We start from the raw sequence: 1327 nt of genomic DNA, 5'->3' as shown, positions 1-1327 counted from the left end.
GATGTGATGGAATTGATAATGTAATGGTTAACTTCCTGGCAATTGTGTAATGAATGATAAGCAGAAATTAAGCAATGCACTTCTATTTGCTTTAGATTTATATGTTTGCCTTTTGGATTCATGCTGGCCATTGAAATTGACAGCATTAATCTTTGGCATCTTCATTTCATTTCCTATATAAAAGCGAGTTTAAAAAGATGTTGTGACTCTCACCCAAATTAGTGAAAGCAAGGTTATTTATATTTAATTTTCCCAAGAGCCATACTTTTTACGTCTTATGTATTTCTATATCAATATTAGCATTTTGTATGTTGAGAAATTTTAAAAATTGAATAGTTTACTGGCATGTTTTGGCAACTCAACATCTCTGCTGCCCGCAATTGCAATTGCATGGGGAATGGGTAATTATTCTTTAATAGTAGAAGAATAGTAGGGGTCACATTTGGCTCAGAGTCATGGGTAGCGTTTTCATTAAATATCACCCTGTAATCATTACTCACTGTACACTTTAGCAAGACAGCTGATGAGGAAGGACGATAGAACAGGGACATTGCCATCAAAACGCAGAGCACGCACAGGCTCAAGAGTATAATTTGGTTCGACTAGTACTTGGAGACACTTACTGTCACATTATGCCACCCTACAACTAAAAAGAGTTTAGGGAACAAAAACTGTTGTTTAGGGAAAATGTGTGGTTGTCTGATGGCACACATTTCAAACTCTGCTCAAATAAAAACTAAGGCAAGTGAGAGATTCCACTCATCTTATTGTGACTTCAGTGAAATTTAGGACACTGAATCCCACAATTTTATGATGTGTCCTCAGGTAGTATATGCAATAGTGTCCTTCAAGCAAGTCAGATAATACGAAGTGAGAGATATTGCACAATCATGTTTGATATCAATCAAAGCTTGAATATAGAGAGAGGTAAAAGAGGGCTTTTTTAATTGATTTCTCTGTGCCTTTAAATATAATATAAAGAAAATTTTACACTGATTCCTTCATTGTCATTTTATTCATTTTTAGTTTCCCCAGTTTAGAAATATCCAGGACTGTAATCATTCAGACTTCTTTTCAGATAATTTAATTCTAAATTCTTTGTGTATTTTGGTGCGTTTGTAACATGAAAAACAAAACCAGAAATCCCAACAATCCAGGCACACATGGTGTTCAGTGTCAGCACACATGGATGGTTTGAGATGATGTATCCCTTTCACAGTCTCTATTGGCCACGTTCCTTTCCTTAAGCTTTTCCCCTAAAACACACACTCCGATGAAACAGTGAGCACATATGTCCAATATATCTCTCAGATTAGTCTCTGAGCCT

This window comes from Martes martes (genome assembly GCF_963455335.1).
Source record: "Martes martes genome assembly, chromosome: 1".
Taxonomy (NCBI): Eukaryota; Metazoa; Chordata; class Mammalia; order Carnivora; family Mustelidae; genus Martes; species Martes martes.
Note: the sequence above shows the minus strand (reverse complement) of the source record.